The 24,313-nt window shown below is 36.8% G+C and overlaps 1 protein-coding gene across 6 annotated transcripts in view; it reads right to left on the bottom strand.

Annotated features, from left to right (window-relative positions):
* CDH18 (cadherin 18) overlaps positions 1-24,313 on the bottom strand; it is a 953,252-nt gene that overhangs the window by 849,753 nt on the left and 79,186 nt on the right. The window contains exon 1 of one of the 6 annotated variants that reach the window (XM_049109415.1): positions 3,742-3,906. The exons of the other annotated variants lie outside the window; for them this stretch is intronic. The gene's annotated coding sequence lies outside the window, so the exon portion shown is untranslated. Of the gene's footprint in view, positions 1-3,741; positions 3,907-24,313 lie in introns of those variants that run through there. 6 annotated transcript variants of the gene reach the window in all.

Genomic DNA, 24,313 nt, shown 5'->3' with positions numbered 1-24,313 from the left:
CTTAAAAAGCTTCTGCATAGCCAAAGAAACAATTAAAATAAAAAGACGAGCTACAGAATGTGAGAAAATTTTTGCAGACCACGTATGGGATAAAGTATCAAGATCCAAAATATTTAAAGACCTCAGACAGCTCAATGACAACAAGAAAAAAAAAATGATAGTCTGATTGAAACATGGACAAAGGAACCAAGTAGATATTTTTTTTCCAAAGAAGACATCCAAATGGCCAACAGGTTAGCGAAAAGATGCTCAATATTACTAATTATCAGGAAAATGTAAATCAAAACCACAATAAAATAATACCTCAAATCTGTTGGGAAGATTATGATCACGAAGAAAAGAGATATCAAGTATCAGTGAGGATCTGGGGAAAAGGAAACCTTGTACACAGTTGGTGGAAGGTAAATTGGTTCAACTACCATGGAAAACCATTTGGAATTTTCTCAAAAAGTTAAAAACAGATCTACCGTATAATCTAGAAATTCCACTTCTACATGTAAACCCAAAGGAAACAAAAAAAGGATGTAAAAGAGATATATATGACCCTATGTTTTCTGCGGCATTATTCACAACAGCCGAGGTAAGGAAACCACCTAAGTGCCCATCAGCAGATGAGTGGATAAAGAAGATGTGAGATAGATAAATAGAGATATATAGGTAAATGGAAAATTATTTGATCATGAGAGAGAAGAACATCCTGCCATTTGTGACAACTTGCATGGACCCGGAGCACATTACGCTAGTGGGATAGCTCAGAAAAAGAAAGGCAAGTATTCCTTGTATGATACCATTTATATGTGGAATCGGAAAAAACCCAACGCATAAGAACAGAGAGTAAATTGGTGACCATCAGGGGATAGGAATTGGGGGATAAAACAGATTAAAGGTACAAAATCGGGCAGCCCGGGTGGCTCAGTGGTTTAGTGCCTGCCTTTGGCCCAGGGCGTGATCCTGGAGACCCGGGATCGAGTCTCCTTGCATGGAGCCTGCTTCTCCCTCTGCCTGTGTCTCCGCCTCTCTCTCTCTCTCTCTCTCTCTCTCTCTGTATCTCTCATGAATAAAGAAATAAAATCCTAAAAAAAAAAAAAAGGTACAAAATTATAATGAATAGTAAATAAGCCGTAGGGATCCAATGCTTGGTAGAGCATAGAAGACAGATGGCAGTAGTGTTATTACAATAAAGTTGTGAAGGGACTACAATTTAATTATTCCAACTACGAAAAAAAAAAAAGAAAGGAGAATTATATAACATGGTGGAGATGCTAATTATCCCTACAATGGCCATGGTGTTACAATATATAAGTGAATCAAATCAACAGGTTATATGGCTTAAATTTATATAACGTTGTAGGTGAGCTATATTTCAATTTTAGGAACAAATACATAGAAAGAGAAAGAAATAAAGATGCCAGTTACTGGGCATCTGTTGGCACCTCCATCACGTGTTCTGTTATCTTCTACTCTTTCAGCATCATTTCCATATGATACACATCGACATATTTTCATGGTCTCTCTATTTTCTCTAAAAAAGCTTGTTCCTCATCTCCCCAGTAGCAATGGGTCAATTTTCTCTCCAGTAAAACATTTTAACAACCTTCATGGATATACTTTAAAACCTTTGTCACGACGCCTGGGTGGCTCAGTGGTTGAGCATCTGCCTTCGGCTCAGGGTGTGATCCCAGGTCCTGGAATCGAGTCCTGCATCAGGCTCCCTGCATGGAGCCTGCTTCTCCCTCTGCCTGTGTCTCTGCCTCTCTCTGTGTCTCTCATGAATAAGTAAATAAATACAGATCTTAGAAAATAAAACAACTTTATCACATTAAGATTTCATGAGATAATGGTTCTTTAAAAACTGATGGAACGTGTCGAATGTAGCTGAAGGACACAATTGGGAAGCTACTGAATTTACTATCCCTGTACAGTAAAACAGTTGTTACATGGTCGGGTTGTGTGGGGCTCATAGCAAAAAAAAAAAAAAAAAAAAAAAAAAAATACTGGTGAAAAAGATACGTGTCAGGATGATAAAGTCAAAGGGGGGTACATCTAAAATATGCTAATCAACATGTAGTAAAACTTGCACTGAAATACCAAAGAATTTGCAAATGCTAGAAATAAATCCAAAAAAGATATTGTTATTCACCAACAGTAACTATTCCTCTGCAAAAGTCAGCTCAGCATCACCATTTTCCATCTTTGCAACACAGTGTGGGACGGCCTACGTGACAACAGCCTGGCAGCAGGAAGCACACAATAATGATTTTCACCATGAAATGGAAAGGAAGCGGTGGGAAAAGGAAAGTAGAGTGATCAGAGGGACTCGCAGGACCTTGCTCGATACCGGGCCCGAACTGTTCATTGTGAATAATCACATGATCACAGATCACAGGCATTGCCAGTCTCCTGAGAAAACTCACTCTACTCATTTTGGTGCATATTGACATTTAAAAGACATTATCAAAAAAAAAAAAATACACCCTAAAGCTAACAGGATGGTTTCAAAAATAAAGCATTTCATGGAAGCAAAAATTAGAAGACCCTGATAATCGCCTCCTCCCATCCCAATTCCCCAGAGCTTGCTCCGGTTAGGTAGACCCTTAGAGAAGTCAAGTCCATCCACAGAATCCCTCTTCCTTCAACCTTTCCACTGAATGAACCCTCTACGATGTTGCTCTCATGGATGCTTGGGCCTCCCTTGAGGACCTACTTCCCCCCATGCAGGGCTCCTGAGTGGTAGAGGATTTGGGTTCTTATGTTTGCTTGTTTCCTCATGGCTGAGCGGGCAGGGAGGGTGGGGCATGTACCCCCCCCACTTGGTCCTCATTGCTTCTCCTCATCGGTTCCCCCACTTGCATGGGCAATTTGACCCTGGGTCATGAGACAGTAGCCTTCAGGATGAGCAATGCCTCAGCGCATCGTCTACTGACACCCTGTATCCCCCCCAGTTGACGCCTTTACCTCCCACTTCACCATCACCCGGGACTGTCGGAATTTCTGATGAGTCCCCATGGGTGAGTAGAAATCCCAACCAGACTTTGGCTGTTCAGTTTCTCCAGCTCCTGTGGACTTGCCTTGCCCCCTCCCGGGCCATTCAGTTCCAGCATGACCTGAGCCTTGGCATGACCTGTCGTAACACCTCCACCAGCATCTCAATGCCATGCATCACACTCTGTAAGCGTGACTCCCCGACTTCCCCCTGGTGCCCACTGCTTCGATCAGCCCTCATGCCGCCTTCAGTCCTTCACTATTTTCACTTTCCCTCATCAACTTTGCATTTTTCTCTTACATCAGAACCGAGCTGAATCCCATGCTCAGTTGTTCTGTCTCCCTTGCATATACTCTCAAGCACACCACCGTCCTTCAAGTTTGTCACAGAGCTGCCCCCACCCTAACTCTAGTCAAGGCACGCTGTACTAATCCAGCCGTGAATCTGAGCACTGACATCACTGGAGAAAAATCACGTAACCACCCTGCCTGACCTCCTCTCACATTTTCCTTCCAAATTCTTCAAACATCAAGGAGATTTATTCCTCGATTCCCTTCTCTCCCACTCTCGCAAATGACTCTTCTGTAGCTTCCCCGCAGGCTTCAAACACCCGTGTCTTCCCTCCGAGTCACGTTTAGCTGATGCCCTGGGGATGAAGTCCAGTCACCTGCCCCATCTCTAAGTGTCTGGTAACGTCTACACCTCCATGCCCTGCCTTCCCTCCTGGCAGCACGTCAAAGGCCAAGCCCTCTACTTACCTATCGGTCCCCAGGCCCTCTCACCATGGTCTTCATTTCCATCTAACATTCTTGGCCAAAGAAAAAGGCTCTTCTTTTGGTGGACTCAGCCCTTTGCTGGAGTAGAAGTGCTGATGATCATGAGCTCCATCATCACCCTCCCTCACTCCCCGAACTCAGCACCTCCACGCACTGTGCACAACAAAACTTCAAGCAAGGGCTGGTCCCTTTCCTACTCAAGGACGCCACCCTGACAATTCTGTGGTCTCCAACGCCATAAATGTCCCGTCCCTACTACATTATTCCTGTCACGCTGCTTTCTATCCTAAAAATATAATCTCTCTCGGCCCACCTCCTCCTTCCAGCTCCCTTACTGCTCCTAGTTTCCCGAATCCAGCTAAAATTATTGCCAGAGTTCTTTGTATCTTTGCAACTCTGCTTTTCCCCATCTGTCTTAAATGCACCCTAAGTGGGCAGTCTCCTCTTCCACGCCACTGACGCTATTTTCGGTGAAGTCATTGGTGTCTCTACTGAGAAAGGCAAAGCCAGTTCTCAGAGCTTGTGTATCTTTGACATCATTGATCTCTTCCTGTAAACTCACTTCATAAATACTTCTCTCGGTTGGATCCAATCCCTCTTCACCTCTTTTCCCCGGCCTCATAGCACACGGGGCCAAGCCACAATCACACCTAACTTGAATCATGGTAGCGGAGCTTACCTGGCCTCTCTGTTCCCAGCCAGGCCACGTTTCAAGGGTATTTACAGAAGATCATGGAAATACTTTTAATATATGCAGATCGAGTCACAACCTTCACTGGTTTCTCATCCGACCCAGAGTAAAAGCAAAGTGTTCTTAAAACTGTCACAAAGAGGGGCCCCTGGGTGGCTCAATGGTTCAGCTCAGGGCGTGACCCCGGTCCTGGGATCGAGTCCTGCTTCTCCCTCTGCCTGTGTCTCTGCCTCTTTCTGTGTCGCTCATGATAAATAAATAAAATCTTTAAAAAAAGAACTGTCACAAAGTATTGTTAGCTTTATGACCTCTCAGATCTAATTTCCTTTCATACTTGCTAACTCTAATCTCCTATCTCAGGTCAATACTACTAACTCTTTTTTCTAACTTGGTCTCTCTTCCTCAAGGTATTTCCAAAATTTAATCCCTTACCTCCTTCAAGTCTTCACTGAAACCTCACCTTCACAGTGAGGCCTCTTGCCCAAACTGTGAAGAATTCCATCTCTCTCCCACGACTCCCAACCAGTTGCCCCACTTTATTTTTGTCCTCAGCAGTTATCACTTTTTTTACATATTACATTACACTTATCAACATTCACTTTTTTTTCAACATTTACTTTTAATAATAACTTCATTGAAAACAGGGAAGGGGTTCTTTTTCTGTTCATTTCTACACTTTCTTGGGTTCCTAGAATTGTGCTAGGCACAATGAGAAGTCTTTGAATTAACTGGTGTCTATATATTAGTTATATAGAGTCTATATATTAGATACTATTCTAGGCACAGTGACTATAAGGAGAATAACTCATCTTTAATATTCAATCGTTTTCTAATGTATTCTAGTTTACAGAAAATTTAAACTTAAAAAAAGAAAACCTGGTAAGTTTTATCACAATACTATGTGATAATGACAATGATCAATGCAACAATCTCAAATGTTAAATTTTAAGGAGTGCCTTTTTTAAAGTCTAATTTTATAAAGTTTCCTAATAGTGGATGATTAATGGATAGGCGTAATTTTAAAATTATTTCTATTCCATGGACAGTCCCTATTTTGTCCAATGATATATTGCTTTTGAATTGTTTCAAAAGTTTCCTGATAAATAAATAAATAAATAAATAAATAAATAAATAAGATTGATGTAAACTGCGGACTTTAGGTATAATGATGTGCCAATGTTCATTGATTGTGACAAGTATACCGGTCCAGTGTGAGATGTCCACAGTGAGAAAGGTTATCCATATGTGGGGACAGGAAGCCTTTGGGAATCCTGCGTACCTTCCATACTGTTCTCCTGTGAACCTAAAAGTGCTCTGAAAAAAAGTATATTAATGAAAAATGAGGGAGATAAGTGATATGATAGTCGATACCATGTGCAAACAATTATGTTTGTCAGTTGGACAAACCAAAAATCACCAGGAACAAAGAGAAGCGGGGGATATGCCCTTAGAGAAGTCATCCCTGGAATTCAGCCATTGTACCATGCTTCACTTCAGTATGATGCCTGAGTTATCGCATTGTTATTAAAGCCTATCAATGTTCAGTCCTATTTTTCTAGATAATAAGGGATTTTCTTGATATGCAAAGGTATATGTATTATACGGGAGCAAGTTTTTAAAACCTACTCTTTACTTTTTATTATTTGCACCATCTTTTGAATTGTACTATTGTGTGTTAAACATTGGTTGTGTTATAGGCATTGTAATAAGTATATTATCTCATTTAATCCACAGAAGAATCCATACAATTAGGAGTAGGCATAAGTATTATAATTTTATAGTAAAAAAAAAAAAAAGCACATTGAAGCCTTAGGTAATTCAATGTTATGTTTATGGTGAGTTGGAAAAATGACAATCAAACGTATGACTGCTTAATACCACAGGATCCTCCACTCCTTTTTTAGGATCCTCATATTCTTAATTTTTTGAAATATTTCTCAATACAATTACATTGAAGATATTTATTGAAAAACAAAGAAACAAATCACAGAAAATAAAATTCATTCATGTTCAGTAACTCAAAATGTCACCATTTAAAGTATGTCTTTCCAAATTTATGTTTGACTCTATATAATTTATAACATTATGATAATACTTAATATTTTATGTTAAAACTTGTGTACTTATTTAGGTATTCTCAGCTTTTGAAACTGATTAAATACTTATCTTCAGATATTTTTTTAAAAAATCTCATTCCATTGTATGGATGTGCCTCATTAAACTCATTTTCACATTTTTTTCTCTGTTATTATTTTAAATAATGTTGATAAAGAACTTTTCTTGGGCAGCCTGGGTGGCTCAGCAGTTTAGCACCTGCCTCCACCCAGGGCGGGATCCTAGAGTCCCGGGATCAAGTCCCCCATCGGGCTCCCTGCATGGAGCCTGCTTCTCCCTCCTCCTGTGTCTGCCTCTCTCTCTGTGTCTCTCGTGAATAAATAAATACAATCTTTAAAAAAATAATTTTTCTTGTACTCATCACTTTGTTTATTTCACTTATGTTTATCATGTCCTCAGAGTAAATTTATCCCATTAACATCGTTTCAGCAGTCCATAATCGTTTCTATGGCTTTTTGAATAATGTCTTTCTGAATAATCTAGAAATGTCTCCTAAAATATATCAATTATTAGTTTCAACAATACTATATTTCTTGGTTTCTATAATTTTCCCAAAACCAGGTTTCATTGTTGCTGCAGTAGTTTGTGTTTGTGCTTAATAATTTTAACAATAGCATCTCAATATTGTATAAACTTGTTTTATTTTTTTTAATTTTTATTTATTTATGATAGTCACACAGAGAGAGAGGCAGAGACACAGGCAGAGGGAGAAGCAGGCTCCATGCACCGGGAGCCCGACGTGGGATTCGATCCCGGGTCTCCAGGACCGTGCCCTGGGCCAAAGGCAGGCGCCAAACCACTGTGCCACCCAGAGATCCCTGGATAAACTTGTTTTAGATGAAGAGTCAGAAGAGATACTGTTTATAAAAATACGAGTCATCTAAGTTCTTTAGTGCCTTTTCCTGTATTATTTATTATTTTTCTCCTATCCACCTAAATGTTGCCTTATTGATTTGTCAGTGCCGCTTAATAGTAAGAATACCATCTTTTTTGCTTGCTACATAATTTGTGAATCTTTTTTTTCCAAGTTCATGAAAGCATCATTGTGCTTTCGTTGTCAACTCTCTTGTTTTGTGAAATAGAGAAGACAATGTTTATGTAGCCAGATATGTTTGGCATCTTATTTTAGTGTTTAGAAAGGACTTCATTCTAAAACGAGATCAAAATAATTATATTTTCTCCTGGCCTTCTTATGATTCTACATTTACTTCTTTAAGCCAACTGAAATTTATTGACCTTTGAAGCATTGCACCAGAAGCTAATCTTTTATTTCTAAGTGCATTTAAGTAATTCTTTCAGTTCTGATCATTAATAATTTTTGCTCATTATGTAGATTTTAGTCCACTAAGAATTCCAATTACTTCTAAGCAGACACTCTCTCTTGACTACTTAATTCTTAGAGATTTAGTTGTCTTTTGCTCGCTGAGAGAGAAGAACACATGGGACCCTGCACTTGGCTGATGTCAATCAGTTCTCATTCTTAGAACTTTGGAATCAGCTCTCAAAGACTGTCGTTAACTTATTTAATATTGGCCACCAAAGGAAAACCAGGTCAAAACTATAAAACTGAAGAAACCATTTTCCACATGAAGAAGTTGACCTGCAGAGTGAGAAATTAAATAATAATAAAAAATGCCTAAAAAGAAGTGCTGATGGTTTTATGTCTCAAGGAGAGAAAGTAAATCAGGGAAACTCGTTGATGTGGCCCCTGGTGGATATTCAGGATATTTGTCATTTATTGAGAGCAAGATAGGTGGTATCTACTAAGAGTTACCCTGTTGTCATTCCAATAAATTCTGCTTTTTCACTTAACATTGTAAATTATTTTCTTTGCAACCAAATAACCACTGGTTAAAACTCAATCAGTAAAAATTCAATCACTTGTGTATGTCTTGGATCTTTCTTCTCATTTATTACACTCTTGTTTGTTTTTACAGCAAATTCCCATTAGTTTATGCAGCAAAACTTCCTCATACATTTGAATAACAAGCAGAATAAGTCATCATATTTTTTTTCCTTTCAATGAAAGTGTTGTTATAAATATATGTTTCTAGTTTCCCCTGTTCTAGTGGATATCTCCTATGTTTGTCTATTAGGAAGAACCTGAGTATTAATTCCTCTTGTGGTCAAATCAAAAGAAAATCTATTAAAATTCTGATTATATTTGAATTCAGTGTATAAAATAATTCAGTGATATTGCGTGGTTTACAATATTTAATTTTTCATACAAAAGAATAACATGTTTCTGTGTTAGATTTTAGTTTCATTGTGTAAGGATCCATGCATGCTTCATCAATGATTCAACAAATATTGATTGAGTTCCTGTGATATTCCAGACTTTGGTCAAGATAGTAGAGTCATGAACAGGGTAAACACATTTCAAGTCCTAGAGAGTTGTTGTCTGGAGGGGGTGTGAAGGTATTAGAGACTCAATGAATGAGGTGACCTCAGAGAAGAAGATAGAAGCTAAATTATTCCAGCCATCATAGGTCAAGTTAAGGGTTTCAGTGTTAATGACAAGATTAATGACCCATTGATAGGCTTTAAGCTCAGAAGTGACAGGATCAACTTTGTATAACATAGATTCATGGACAATTTTTTGGTAGCTTTTTTTTTTTTGGTATTATTATTTCAAGTGGTTAGTGCTGATACATGGGAATCCTATTGATTTTGAAGGGTATGTGTGTCGTTTATTTGTAGTCATCACAACTCCTAAAAGTTTTTCAACTGCATAGTCTAGGGGGATAATAATGTACATACATATAATAACGTCTATAATTATAAGGTATGTAATAATAATACCATGTGTATATAATCACACAATATCTATTTTTTGCCTCATACATCAGTCAAGGTTCAGTTAGGAAAAAAAGGGTATTTCAAGAAGAAATATGTTTAATAAAAAGTATTAGAGGCTTATATAACCTTTGGAACTGTTGAAGGTTGACCAGGAAGAGGAAATTTAGATGTGCCCGGAGTCATGCAAATTGTCACAGTGATTGCAGCTTCTGTAAAACTAAATGACATGTTTCTCAGGAGAACTCCTTAGAGGAATAGTATGAGAAGTACCAACTATTGATCTCAGCTACCTTCTGGTAACAGAATTCTAACTTTGCTTTGGGGAGAAATTCTTGACCTACTCTGAATCTAAATATACTCCAAACCACAAGTCCTGTTTCTACAAGTAAGGATGTTATTATCCATGACTCACCCTAAAAAGTTATGCATTCTGCTGGCTACAGTGATTGGGTGAGATTTCCATATGTTATCAGGCCAGGACAATTAGACCCCTAGTGTAGATGTTGGCGGTGAATCATGTTCACGGAAGTTATTCGCTTAATAGAAAATAAATCTTAGACTGATGCCAGCTATCATTGTCACCACGTGAAAAAACTGCCCAAATAGAAAATCAACATAAAGGAAAACAATATAAAGTTGGCCAGAGTCAGATTTTAAAGATGTTTTTGAACAATTTTATTTCTGCAATGGCGCTATTTTTTAAAGCTCCATTTCTCAATTATATTATCCAGTTTTGCTTAAGCCTATTGAATTGGATTTCTTCATCTCCACTGAAAGAATCCCAATTACTAAACCTATTAAATGCACTTTTATATTATATTTTTAAAAGCACTTGACATTCTATTATTTTAATTAGAGTTTCTGCAACTACCTTACACGTTTAGGATATATTTTGCTCTCCGGTAAAGTTTTATATGATGTTAAAACAATAATGTTACATAAATTTCAAAGTTCTCTAACTTTTCTCTCTTCTAAAAGTTTCTATACTTTAGGTTGTTTTAGTTAAAATAACTTTAATTTAATCCTCTTACCAGACAACTATTTAAAGGGAAATTCTTCAGCAATTTTTAAAAATATTTTATTTATTCATTCATGAGAGACACAGAGAGAGGTAGAGACACAAGCGGGAGAAGCAGTCTCCATGCAGTTAGCCCGATGTGGGACTTGATCCCAGGACCCCGGGATCACGCCCTGAGCCAAAGGCAGACGCTCAACCACTGAGCCACCCAGGGGCCCCTCCTAGTTTATATTTCTTACTGAAATTGTTTCTGAAATTCCTATTGATCTACAGAGGTTTTCAAATAGATTAGATTACTAACCGATCATTGAACATTCCTTGAGTTTGTTTTGGCTGTGTTTTTAATTTTACTGGATTGCAGATTTTAGGGATACTGCGGTTTTCCCCCATAATATTTAGTGTATTGTTTTATAGAAGGAGGGAGGATGTAGTCCGAACCCCTAGGGAACAACATTCCGTGAGAATGGTAGGGAAAATGTGTTTACTCTTTCTTACTTAGCTATTTCTCTTATTAGGAAAAAAAAAATGGTGAAAGTTAAATCCTTGAAATGATCACATGATGGACAGGTGTCACATGGGAGAGACTGTTGCTAAGGTGTGATTCTGACACATGACAACGATCCACTGGAAGCTAATAGGGGCAGGTGGAAGGAAATGAGTGTTTTCACTCCCTTGTTAGCAGTATCTGGTCTGTCTCATTCTCTCCTTTATTTCAAGCCTCAGGCACTTTGTGACTCTAGCTGTTAATTTCTCTCTCTGTTATTTCCTTTCTCCTGACACCTCTCTTCTCGTTCTGTCACTACTACTGTACCAGTGTTTTAAGGCTGACTGGTGGCTTGAGTTAGTGAAAGTTTTTATTCTGTGGGCTTTCCATTCAAGATGATACGTGTGTAATGGTTGCTAGTCATCCAACGAATTAACTTTTTTTTTTAATTAACTTTTTTTTGTCTAAGATTTTTTTAATAATAAATTTATTTTTATTGGTGTTCAATTTGCCAACATACAGAATAACACCCAGTGCTCATCCTGTCAAGTGCCCCCCTCAGTGCCCGTCACCCATTCACCCCCACCCGCCGCCCTCCTCCCCTTCCACCACCCCTAGTTCGTTTCCCAGATTTAGGAGTCTTTATGTTCTGTCTCCCTTTCTGATATTTCCCACACACTTCTTCTCCCTTCCCTTATATTCCCTTTCACTATTATTTATATTCCCCAAATGAATGAGAACATATAATGTTTGTCCTTCTCCGATTGACTCATTTCACTCAGCATAATACCAAGATAAGATTTTATTTATTTGAGAGAGAGTGAGCAAGAGAAAGAGTGAGCAAGAGAGAGAGTGAGCAAGAGAGAGTGAGCGCATAAGACGGTGGAGGGGCAGAGGGAGAGGGACAAACAGGCTCCCCACTGAGCTGGGAGCTCCATATGAGGCTCAATCCCAGGACCCCAAGATCGTGACCTGAACCAAAGGCAGAAGCTTAACTGACTGAGCCACCCAGGTGTCCTGAATTAACTCATTTCTAAAAAAAAAAAAAAAAAAAGAGACAAGGTGTTGTTCCTGAATATGATACCAGGTGTGGCTTAAACCCACTATGGATAGGAATATAGATTTGGCATTGCATGGAACCAAGAATAAAGGCCAACAGGATATCACATAGACATCAAAGCCAAGATCAAGAGTTTGAGTGTCAATAGTTTTAACATAGTAGAGACTCATTAAACATCAAATTTCCATAGTTTCATAATCAAGTGCATTTTAGTGAGCTAAGTACATTTTGATTATTTCTATTCCATTGAAAATATGCTTGTTCTTGATTTTTATCTATTTGAGGATTTATTCCATCTTCGCCTACAGAAAGGAATTTCAATTTCATACCTCACTGATAGACTTAATTATTGACATGGCTCTAAATAACTTGATATATATAATTGTCAAAATTATGTCCCACTTAACTTTCTAATTTTCATATTTCATCAATAAATCTTAGCTACTTCTGGAATGAAATACAAAAGTTCATAATTTCAATATGAAGTTAACCAAGTCAAATAATGACTAAGAAATCCTAGCCAATCAATAAAATGCATACATCACATATCTTATGTACCGCACAACCCAATTTCTAATTTTAGTTTTCTCAACATACAGCAAGTAATTATGGGTTTTGAAATATTACATCCAGGCTTTGTTAGATCTCAGAGCCAATTAAGTCCACCTAAGTTATTAGGAAATGCCAAGAGCTGCCTGGCATCTTGGCTTCCAGATTATTCTAATGGGATATCAGTACTTTTAATTTAAAATAAATTTTTAAAGAGAAAATAAGGACCTAATTGCTTATTATCAGAAAAAAAATTTAAAGTATAGGAAATTCAAAAACAGTATTTCTATATTTTTTCATTATAATGTCCAAGGTTTTATTCTCTTTAAATCCTCCTAACTCACACAAACACACATTCCTAGTACATGCTCAGCATAAGTCGTTCCGAAATCTGTTCTCGAGAATTTTAAAAGAATAATTGTATCACTTAAAAAGATGTTCTTGCTAATGTGCTTGCTCATTTCCTCCGTTTAACATTCTCTGAATTATCTTATCAAATGTATTACATCATAAGTGCACATTATGACCTGTGACATACAGGGCTAATATTTGTGAAGGACAAAAATTTTTCATGTTAGTCTAATTACTTCTAGATTGGTGAATTTGAGACAATATAAATTTTTAAATAAGGTTAATCACCTTTAAGACTCCAAACATTTTTCTCATTTTTTGTTGGTGCCTAAAGCTTATATTCTCATATTTTATTGTAATCATACTTAAAAGGAAGAACCCACTAAATTTTCTTTCAAATTCCCTTATATGATCACAAACACCACTCATATATGACCTGAAACACTGGCAATTTGTGGAATGGGTATTCAAACATTGTAGGTAACAATTTATTTTGTAAGTGTTGGCTAGTATGCTAAATGCTAAGAAACAAGCATCTACCTATATTATATATTTAACTTTTAAAATAGTGCATTTTAAATTTTACCTTATTAATAAATACCAGTACAAAAAATTACGTGTCATAATGTAATGAAAAGTAACATGGCCTAAGTAATTTGCCATGTTTATAGGAATATAATATGTGAGAGTCTAAATTTTTTTTAAGATTTTATTTATTTATTCATGAGAGACACAGAGAGAGAGAGAGGCAGAGACACAGGCAGAGGGAGAAGCAGGCTCCACGCAGGGAGCCCGATGTGGGATTTGAACCTTGGTCTCCAGGATCAGGCCCTGGGGGCGCTAAACCACTGAGCCACCCAGGCTGCCCAGAGAGTCCAGAAATTTTAAAGGAGAATGAAAAACTACCTATGTTAACTGTATATATAACTTGTATATGTGAGTATTGTGTGCGCATTATAAATATACGCATTCATATGCATACATGTCATTATCAACAAAATAACATTCACTCAGTTCATTACCTTCTCCTTCAAATCAATTCAAATTCTCACTTTTGTCTTCATATATCTCTTCTTTCACTTCTTCCATCTATTTCTATCTACAGAAATAATGCGATGCCATATTGAATTTATCCTGCTTTTCTGGCTTATTGGTGGAAAATCTTGCTTTGCTTCATCTTTAAACACATCACTAGGTTTCCAGCGATTAATTTGAAGATAAGTTGTGCAAACAAAAAGGGAATATTTTGCATGGAAGAGATGTCATTGTTAGCATCAGAAATGAGGTAGTAATTTCATAGCACACAGAGAATGTGTAGGAGTATGATATTTAAACTACTGCATTTTAAGTTTTATTGAAAACACATAGAAGAGAGTTTAAACAAAGAAGAGATTTCATGGGCTCTGTTGGGTGATTTGGGAATCCTATTGCCACTGAACCTCCCAAGAAGGGGCTGATTGACTGATCCTGACTATCAAGGGGAAAGTATGTTGTTCTCCCTTATTGAATGCAGAAAAGGAATATTTCTGAAACCCCTTGGATCTTCTGATGTCTTCTTAGAGTCTCAGGTCCTATTGTATATGCGAATGGAGGACTAGATAAACCTAAAATAGACATACTAAAAAGAACTCTGACCTTCAAAATTGAAGTTTTGGAACATTTCCTGAAGTCAAAAATCCTGAAAAGTTTAAGTAATGTCAAATAGCAAAATGAATATGGTTTGCAAAGATGAAGAGTTACATGATAAAGACCAATTCTGGTCTTGTAAACAGTGGCTAAGTTGAAGATAAGTGAATACTATCTGTTTCACAAAAAAAGTAAACCTATATGCTTCACTTATAAATATGATATATTAAATAATACACATTCTTCCCATATATTTGCATCTATTATGTTATGTAAACTTTATCTAATTTCCCCTTATTTTATAAACATACATGGACATTTCCATGTTCATCTTTCTGAATTGATGTTCAGATTTCTGGATCTTAAAGCAGCAACGTGATCAAATTAGAATGCGAATGGATATTATGGAGAGTTAGAAACAGAACTGATGGGGTTTGGACCTTTTTTTGATGAGGGGTTAGCATGTTTTCATTAACATGAGGGAGACTTCACTGCATGAGACGGGATCACGTTGTTTTTCCTGTTGCCATTTTCACTTTTAAATATATGTAAACGTGGTATGGATTAACATTTAATAGTAAAGAGGCAGATTATCCTGTCTACCACGTTTGGGCAAAATTTTGCTTGTTAACTTCAGAAGCTCAGAAGCTGGAAAGCTAAAAACTATTACCTATACAGATGCTGTTACTCAGATTCTAGACAACATATGGTTTTGTCCCCTGGGTCAATCGACAGGAAAATTGCAAATGGTAGCAGAGAGATAGAGGAAGTGGTTGTGGCTAGGGCCAGGTTACAGGAGACAGAGGGCCTGTGGGACTAGAACCCATGGCGTCTGACTTAAACAGTTTGGGAGTGGCAGGAAGCAGGGAGAGAGGTGCCACTGGCTTCAATGACGGCATTTCCCGGGCCTCTGAATCATCACACTGGTAGTAGGGCCTTCCTACACTGGATCCTGGTTCACATAAATATTTTTAACCATATGTCAATAGGATTCAGAATTTATTCTCTATTTGTCAAGTAAAAAATATTAGTGTCATGGGACTAGACCAGTAACATTTATTTTATAAGTGATAAGAAATGTACTTGTTTTTTACTCTGAGTATATAGTACATATATACATCGTTCCCGCTTAATAAATATTTTCTCTGAGAAATCATGTTTTCAGGCATCTTTCTCTTTCCCTAATGTCTTAGATTTACATAATGCAACTTTTACTTAGAAATTAAAAACAGCTTATTTTATTGCTTCTCCTTCAAGTAGTAATTGTAGCTTGCCATTAAATTTTAAGGACAACTGGGGCACCCGGGTGGCTCAGTGGTTGAGCGTCTGCCTTCAGCTCAGGGCGTGAACCCTGGTCCAGGGACCTAGTCCTGCATAGGGCTCCCTGCAAGGAGCCTGCTTCTCCCTCTGCCTATGTCTCTGTCTCTCTCGTGAATGAATCAATGAAATCTTTTAAAAGAAGAATTTTTTAAGGACAACTAACTACATCTTCATAAACAATCCAATTTCAGCATTTGTGAGTTCACTACACTCTAATATCAATATATGGCTAATTTTACTTCAAGGTGTGGAAATATATATCCTAAGGAATATTTCATGATATTTTCATTATGTAATTGTCTAAATTATGTTCGGTATTCATGAACATGAAATTCTGAATTGTATATCCACCCATGTATCATTTTATTAAATATTATAAAGTATTTTAAATCACGTGACAATGTTCCAGACAACAACAATATCTCAGCTTTTGCTGGTGTGAAGATTATAAAACACGCTTCGTTTCCTTAAGATTTCTTCAAACTCAATTCAAGATTCTAATGTCAAGCCTAACATGAGATACTGTAGCAGCCTACTCAAGCTGTTCAGTGAATTTGGAGTTGCCTTTAGCGATGGCATATCTCTTGTGGGCTGATTGGCTGTCCTACCTGTCATTTCCACGGATGCCATTTCTTTTTTATACCTTGCACTTCTGAAAATGTCATATATTTTGTTTCGGAGAAAAGGGATATTTTTATCCTTTTCAAATTTCAACACGTTAGTGTAATTTCAAAAGATCTATCCTAGAGCCATAAACTATAGAGTTCTCAATGTTTGATAGTCATTGAAAATACATTCCTAAAAAAAAAAAAAAGAAAATACATCCCTCTGTATTTTTAAATACTTATGTAGTTGCTCATAATTTTGCAGGCCACAGTAGTATTTCAGCTTGGTCTGTACCTCTACATATATACTAGTACATTCATGTTAAAAATGCTTTGGTTCAGGAAAGAGCACTTGAAGCATTTCCATGTATCCTTTTGAGACATTTCTTCTGACAGACTAGGTGAGCCAGTCTTTCACGATGTTCAGCATGGTGTGACATGCAGGGAATTTGGATTCTTTGAATACTACTTCATAATGGGAGCTTTCAACATTTAGAGCAAGAGATGGTTTCAAAAACTATATGACAAGATGCCTTTGTGATGGCTTTCCATCTTTTTAAAGTACGTCTTCCCAAAACTACCCAAAACAAATCACATCGATAATGGGTTTAGAACTTAAATATAAGTTTGTTGTTGCTCTTTTGGGATACAGGATATAAGTAATCCATAGGCGTGTGTTTGTAAGAGTACACAGTACACGTTTCTTGGTACACGCATAGTTTGATGTGCTTTGTTAACAAAACTGTTTCTTGAAGAGGAAATAAAATCAGCTGTTATTAATTTCTAAATAAAAGTCACATTTGTGGAAATGTAAGATCTTAGAAAAGGGGGAAGATGCCTGAAAACATAACTTAGCACAGAAAATATTAATTAAATGCCAACCTTGTGCCAAAATAACATCACGAAGAAAATGGGATTTTAAAGTGAGAAGAAGGTAAGTACATAGCTGGCGGCTGCAGTTTACTTCATGATGGGTTATGACCTGGAGTTTGAGGTCAAGTTCGGCATCTGCAATGGAGTACCTGCCTGACCTTGGGCAAATATTTTTATTCTCTATGATGGAGCTTTTCATTTCCATATGGTCATTTGACATTTCTAACCCCATAGAATTCATGTAAATAAAAAAATGAGAGCATGTCAGACACTGCTCAACACCCCATGCATATTGAGTACTCATATTTACTTACTTTTCCACGAGGAATAATTTTGGGACCACAGACTGCTAAGTGATGAGGCAGTCTTAACATTTTGATGTATTTTAATGGAAAGCAAGTAGATCCTCTTACAAAATTATCAAAGGACTTCAAAGTTATATTTACTTTATTTACACGGCACAACTAAATATATACGGAGCTATAAACTGAAGGTACCTATGTTTTGTTTTTTCAAAACTTTCTGCATATTAGGATTCTGTAGAAACCTAACATTCTAAAATCTGCCTTATTTTTTTTCTGTGATGTCTATTTTTTTTAAAGATTTTATTTATTTATTCATGAGAGATACAGAGACAGAGAGAGGCAGAAACACAGGCAGAGGGAGAAGCAAGCTCCACGCAGGGATCCCGATGCAGGACTTGATCCTGGGACTCCAGGATCATACCCTGGGCCGAAGGCAGGCACTAAACCATTGAGCCACCCAGGGATCCCCATTCTGTGATGTTTAGGTATGTTCTATGGTTTACTCTCAGTCTAAAAAGGTATTAGTAAACACCTAAAATTTAGTAATTTAGTAAATTAGTAAATTTAGTAAACATCTGAAATTTTCATCATTCTTCATGTATTGATTTCTTGATGTTCTTTCAATATCCCAATTGATATTTTTGCCAAGAAAGCAGGAAGATAATATAATGATATGATAAGTAGCAATTTTTATACCTGAAAATTTCAGGCAAAGGGACTTTGCAATAAAGTATGGTTCTTTATTTAAATATTGGACTTTAGTTGCCATAATACCCACCAATTTCCCTGTTCTTTCTAAATTCTACTGAGTTAATCATGTATTTATTAATTTTATGTAATAATTTTATGTAATACAGTTGTTTATGTCCTATTTTTGTCTTATTCTAAATTAGATTTCTTTCATTTCAGAAAAGCCTGAGCATGTTTACCTAATAGTTTTGATAAACAAGTATTTGTATACTCTGTGAGTCATACATCACATCCCTTTGGGGCATAGTCTCATAAGTCATATTCCAGTAGCTTTAAATATTGCCTAAATAAAAATATAATAAAATTATATATATACATATATATATTACAATGTATACTGCATTATACATTTCAAAAACCATTATAAGTGATTAATTGATTATAGGGCACAATAGCTTCGATGTCACCTTGACTTTCTGTAGGAAAGGTAATTGAAAATTGACTAAATATAGACAACTTTAGCATACAAAATTAGCAGTGATTTTAGTTGTCTAATTATTGTCATCTAAAGTAACATGTTTTGCCATTAAGCTATTTCATATTTCTCTAATCTTTCCTAGAAAAACTGCGAAAAGTTCATAAAGAGTACAAAAATCAGAAATGTACATGAAAAATATAGCTTTTTTGTATCTTGACATCTTAAATGTTATGTACATGAAATATCATTTATAAAGTTCCCTTTTAGGTTTATTTTGGAATAAAAGTCACATTTTGTCTTCAGACTTGACAGGAAAGGTTGTTCTTAGCACATTTCTGTGTAAATAAATGGCATAATCAGGTAAAATTCATAAGCTATATTTATATAAGATGTTTCAAGTACTTGCAGTTATACAAATAATAACACTAATAATATTGGAATACAAAAAGAATATTAAACAGAATTTAAAGCACATTAAATATTTCAATTCTTCATTTTGTTCTTAGCAATATCATCAATAATATTTTCAGTAATATTTTCATAGCTCATATCTGCCTTGGTGAGTCTTATATCCACTGCTGAGCATTATTTAGTTAGAGGACTAAACTTTGAAAAGAAGAGATGTATAGTGATAGTTCCTAAGAATATAAGGCAGAAGTTGATGAAAGAAAGTTGAAGTACACTTCAGTAGACAATCAAGACTTAAAAATGGAACTGCCCTGTCATGTACTAATGATAATTCTTCAATATCAGGTATTGAATATGAAATATAATGGATTGCATTTTGTTTTGTTTTTCATTGGATTTTCTTTTTTTAAGATTTTATTTACTTATTCATGAGAGACCCAGAGAGAGAGGTAGAGACACAGGCAGAGGGAGAACCAGGCTCCCTGCGGGGATCCTGATGTGGGACTCGATCCCAGGACCCCGGGGTCATGCCCTGAGCCGAAGGCAGATGCTCAACCACTGATCCATTCAGGAGCCCCTTCATTGGATTTTTCTATTGTAAAAATAAATGAATGCCACCCAAATGAGAACAAACAAAGCCTATTCATTCAGAGTTTGCTAGGGCCAGAAATCAGCTACCATCATCTACTTTGGGCAGAGACTCAAAGGTAGGCAAGAGAGTTTGAGAGGCTTAGAATGAAAAAAAAAACAAAAAAACAAACAAACAAAAAACATGGGGAAGGGCTTCAAGGCTGCTCTGAAAGGCAGGTGTTGAAATAGGATACTGAAGTGGCACTAACTAGAGGTAGGATACCTGATAGGATCAGTTTGGGAAGAGACGTGGCCCTCTCTGGTTGGCCCTGAGGTAGAAGCTGGAGAAAAAATTGGGGAGTGGGGCAGTCATAGGTCAGGTCCTGACTGTTCCAAGGCAGCTGCTGCAGACTGAGGCATAGCTTCCTAGGTTGGTGGCTGCCCAGGCTGGAGGTCAAAGTCTTACTGTTATACTCCCTTTAGTGACTATCCATTTGCATGTTCACTTTTGCATATCACAACTGATAGGAAACTAGTTATACTACTCTTTTGCCCAAATAGAATTGTTTCTTAAAAAATAGGTGATTCTAATTAATTCCCACCTTGAAGAGAAGAGATAACAAAATGAAGACAAAACAAAATCATAACACAAAAGTTAAAATACTGCCAACTGAGTGCACACATTAGAAGTATAAAAGGAGAAGTCGTAACCAGAAAGGGAGTCAGAAAATTCATAGAATCAGCGATCACCACAGGGGGTATTCCAAGTGTTAAGAAAATTTAAGTCAAAAAGGGTCATCCTAAGACACAAGAGTTCAGGAGGCTGCTTTATATCATTTTTCAGAAATCCAGTTTCAAGATGACACTGTACTTTTTTCTATACCATTCTTCCTTAAAATTGTCTTTAAAAACTATAAAAATGTTGAAAAACGGAGGATAAAATAATCAATTATCAATGCAAAAGGAAAGTGGCCATAATTTAAATTATACCATTGAAGCATCCCTGTCAAATATCAAGTCCTTGTCAACCCTGGGAAGAAACCTAAGTTTCCAGATTTCTCTCCTCAAATAAACCATGGTTTATACTCTGGATGGCCTTTCTCTGGCCAGAGTATTTAGAGCAATGAAGTCCAGGAGCATGTCTGGACCTGGAGGAGTGAGAATGTCTCCACAGAAAACTGAATCATCACCAGGGAATGGTCGACACAAGGACCAGAAGGACAAACAGAATGCCAGGCCATTTTAATCAATGGACAGCCCCCATCTTGCCCAATGGAGCCTGTGGTCAGGGGGTGAGGGGCTTAGATAAGGGACAGTGCATCATGACAGCTTTTTTTTTTTTTTTTTTCTGTGAAAGCTTCCCAGAATTAAAGGTTCTAATAGCTAACACCCCACACTTGACTGCAGATCAATATGAGGAAATGTGAAAGTAGGACAAGGGTGTACATATCACAGGCCCAAACTTCATGAACATAACATTGTCATTTTCTTCATTCCTCTGTAACTTCACAAAATGTGACTTTGGTATTCACCATTTTCCCTGCAGAATGTGAATATGTAGCCACTCAAGAATTCAGGCAACTAAATCTCTCCCAGTTTGAAAGTCTCTTTGTGGGAATTCCTCAGTCAAAATCAGGGTTCTCTCCCACTCTCCTCTTCCCTCCCCTCCAATACCCGGGAGATGATTTAACACCTGTTTATATCGTACACATTTCAATTTCTTTTGACTGTATTGACACATCTCTTGAGGCAACAAACATCATGGGTTCAGTGGAGTAGGAGGCAGGAGCAACAACACCACAATGCTTAGGGAACACCTGGGTCCAGATCATCCCCAGGACTGGAACTGAAAGAATGTGATAGGGTTGCAATAATGGAGCCTATTCACCAACAAACCTCAACTGAGGTTAAAGACTCCACCTGTTCATTTTCCTCACTTCGATCCCAGATTGTACATGTTCAAACAGAAGAACCTTCTTCTCCTGACACCTACCCGCAGAGACAGGATGACGGGAAAAATTATCCAGGAAAAAGAGCGTTTATACCAACTGCTCACCACAGTGGTCACAAAGTTACTATTGATACATACAATTTCTCCTTAATGAAAGAGATCTCAACAAAGATAAACGTGCCTAAATAAAGACTATGAGACAGATGAAAACAATTGAGCTTGTAGGACCTAGAAAATATGTAAACTTATGGAAATATAGAAGAAAAGCATATTGGATACGATTGTCACTATGTGATTACAAATGCATCAGAAACATTTAGGAAGAGTGGGACACTTGAGCAGGGAACTTGAAAAAGTCGCAAAATAAAAATTTATAAAATGGGAAGGACAAGAAATGAAATCAATGCTAGAGAAAATGATAAATATGACCAAGAAAGAAGATGCAAATGTGCACATTTTAAGACAAACATAACTGAGACAGAAAAATATAAGATTAAAAATTAAAGGGAATTATTCTAAAATAGATCTGTATCTGAAGATTAAAATAACACGTTATACTAAGACGACTTAATGTAGAATAATTAACACCAAGAATTTTCCTTATGATATTAGTGAATATCAAGATGAAGAAGGAATGCCAAGTCACTGGGAAGAAAAAATAAATTGGTGAAAAAAGTGGAAACAGTTCATCTGCAGGTTTTTACAATGAAAAACCTTATGCTAAAAGACAATGCTGCAATGTTCATACATTTTTTGTTTGTGTTTATTTTTATTTATTTTTGTTGAGGTATTATGGACAAATAACCACAATGTTTTTGTATAGAGCATATGACTCCAAAATTTTATATCTAACCATATTGTCTCTTTTTCTTTTTTTTTTGTAGTGATACTTTTTTTCTTTTTTTTAAAATATTTATTTATTTATTTGAGAGAGAGAGCTAGTGAGAGAATAGTAGGGAGGGTCAGAGGGAGAAGGAGAGAGTCTTAGCAGACTCCATGCTGAGGATAGCCCGATGCAGGGCCGGATCCCAGAACCCTGAGATCATGACCTGAGCCAAAACTTAGAGTCTGATGCTTAACCAACTGTTCCCATCAGGTGTCCCTTTTGTCTTTGATTCTAGTCTCGTTAAAATACCATGATATATTAGTTTCAAGTTTGAAATTTGGTGGTTCAACAAGTCTATACATTACTAAGTGCTCATCAGGATAAGTGTACTCTTAACCTCCTCACCTATATCACCCATCCCCCCAACTTCCTCCCCTCCAGTAACCATCAGTTTGTTTGCTATAGTTAAGAGTTTGTGGGTTTTTTGTCTCCTTTCCTTAATTTGTCCATATCTTTTGTTTTTTAAATTTCACATGAGTGAAGTCATATGGCATTTGTCTTTCTCTCTGACTTATTTCACTTAACATTTTACCTTCGAGATCTATCTAGATTTCATCCTTGAAATGTCTGAGTAATATTCCAGTGTGTGTATGTGTGTGTGTGTATGTGTGTGTGTGTGTACATCTTTATCCATTCATCAATTGATGGACATTTGGTTTCCTTCCATAAATTGGCTGCTGTAAATAATGCTGCAACAAGCATGGGGTGGATATATCTCTTCAAATTAACGTTTTCATTTTCTTTGAGTAAATACTCAGGAGTAGAATTATTGGATCATATGGTAATTCTAGTCTAATCTTTTGAGGAACCTCCATACTGTTTTCTGCAGGGCTTGTACCAGTTTGTATTCCCACCAACAGTGCATTAGGGTTCTTTTTTCTCCACATCTTCACCAACATTCCTAGTTTGTTGTGTTTTTGATTCAGCCATTCTGATAGGTCTAAGGTGATATCTCATTGTGGTTTTGCAATTTCCTGATGATTAGTGCTGTTGAGTATATATTCATGTGTCTGTGGCCATCAGTATGTCTTCTTTGGAGAAATGTCTGTTCATGTCTTTTACCCTTTCTTAATTGGATTAATTGGGTTTTGGTTTGGTTTTGGCATAACCCTATTGTCTTTCTAAAACATAAAACAAATGAATAGATGAAATACTCATGGCATCTTTTTTAGGAGAAAAACACAAAGAACTCCAGAATCCAGAATAATGGTGGTAAATAGTCAATCTTTTCAAGTATACAAATGAAGAAAATCTGTAATAGAGGATTAATTATAAACATGCTCCTAGCATACTTGTGAGACAGTGTGTACTTCAATTCATTAATTTAATAAAGGTTAATTAGTACCTACAACAATAAAGATACTATTCTCCAGGGAATAAATTTGACATCACTGATGTTAGGTAGCTTTCACTCTTTTGTGGGTACAGTGGAGATGGGAGGGCTGATAAAAAATAATGAAGACGGAAAATATTCTGGTATGTCGGAAATGACAAGTTCCATAGGACAAAATAAAGAGGAAAATGAAGAAAGGGGGTTGCAGGAGGTGGTGGTGATAAGGGGGAGCTAAGACATTTTTCTGAATGACCTCAGGAGAAGGTCACGGATGAACAAAGATATTAATGAGAATGAAGAGCATAAACCATTCAGAAATTTGGAAGAAAAGTTCACGGCGAAGGGACCAGCCAAAGCAAAAGCAAGGGCTCATGTTTGAGTTCAAGGCATACAGACCAGCAAGACTCACATGGAGTAACCTGGAGAGAATAAGTGAAGGAGG

Source organism: Canis lupus, chromosome 4 (genome assembly GCF_003254725.2).
Source record: "Canis lupus dingo isolate Sandy chromosome 4, ASM325472v2, whole genome shotgun sequence".
NCBI classification, from domain to species: domain Eukaryota; kingdom Metazoa; phylum Chordata; class Mammalia; order Carnivora; family Canidae; genus Canis; species Canis lupus.
This window is presented reverse-complemented; position numbering and strand designations above follow the sequence as displayed.